The sequence below is a fragment of the Acomys minous genome, assembly GCF_964271855.1.
Source record: "Acomys minous genome assembly, chromosome: 9".
Classification (NCBI taxonomy): Eukaryota; Metazoa; Chordata; class Mammalia; order Rodentia; family Muridae; genus Acomys; species Acomys minous.
In genome coordinates this window covers 80999222-81000391 of record NC_140490.1, presented here as the reverse complement: position 1 = coordinate 81000391, position 1170 = coordinate 80999222, and positions in this window count along the sequence as shown.

Sequence of the window (1170 nt, the reverse complement as noted above, 5' to 3'; positions counted from 1 at the left end):
TCCCAGCGCTTGGAATCTTTGTGAGTCTAGGTGAGCCAGGGCTATTATACAGAGAAATCTGGGGTGGGGGGCCGGCGAGGGGCTACAACTTGGCTGGCTTCAAACTCAGAGTCCTGCCTTCCTCTCCCTGCAGAGCACTGGGATTGAAGGTGTGTGCCACCACGCCTGGTCTCATTATTTTCTTAATTTATTCGCTCATATATTACATCCCAGCCACAGTTCCCTCTTCTGCCTTCATTATTTATTATTTATTATTTTTGGTTCTTTGAGACAGTGGTTCTTTGTGTAGTCCTGGCTGTCCTGGACTCGCGTTGTAGACCAGGCTGGCCTCGAACTCAGTAATCCACCTGCCTCTGCCTCCACCTGAGGGCTGGGATTAAAGGCGTGCGCCACCACGCCCAACTAGATCATCTATTTTCAAGAGAAGGAAAAGCTGACCAACGTGTGGTCCCTCAGCACTAAACAGAAGGACCAATAGTTTGCCAGCCTCTCATTAAGGACCTGATATCCCGACCCGACTTTGATATACCCGCTCGCGACACATAACATCCAGGGCCCACTCTAGAAACTCAAACAGAACCCACTAGACGTGGCTGCGCCGGCGGGCATAACAACCAGAAAATAAGAGTCCCAACCCCCCCCCCCCCCCCCCCGCCCTTCCACCGCCTTCCCGGCGAGAGAGCTTCTCGCGGCCTCTCGCTCTGAGAATCCCGCCTCTGCTGCAGGGCGGGAGCGTGGGCGGTACCTCGTGGTGAATGGGTGGAGCCACTGCCAATCAAAGCTCCTCCTTCCTCCCATTGGCTGTCCGTGGTGGCCCTTATCTTTCAATCTCACGGTCCTTCCCGCTTGCGTCACAGACGCTTCGCTCAGCGCGTGTGTGTGCACCACCGCGTAGGAAGATAGTCCCTAAGGCTCTGCCTCGGTTGATAGCTAGTATCTCCGCCGGAAGCACTTTAGTATTAGATACTGGGTGGTTCTGGGTGCCATGGTAATCCCTGTGGGTGTTTTGGCAGCGACTGTTGTGAGGTGGTGTACAGTAGCGTCTCCCCGTGAGGCGGTGGAGGGATCCGAGCAGTGCATCCGGTCGGGGCGCGGCCGCGGCGACTTAGGGGAGGTGGCTTTGGGATGGAGGGGGCGTGGCCTCCAGGGGGCGTGGCTTCCGCGGGCGGC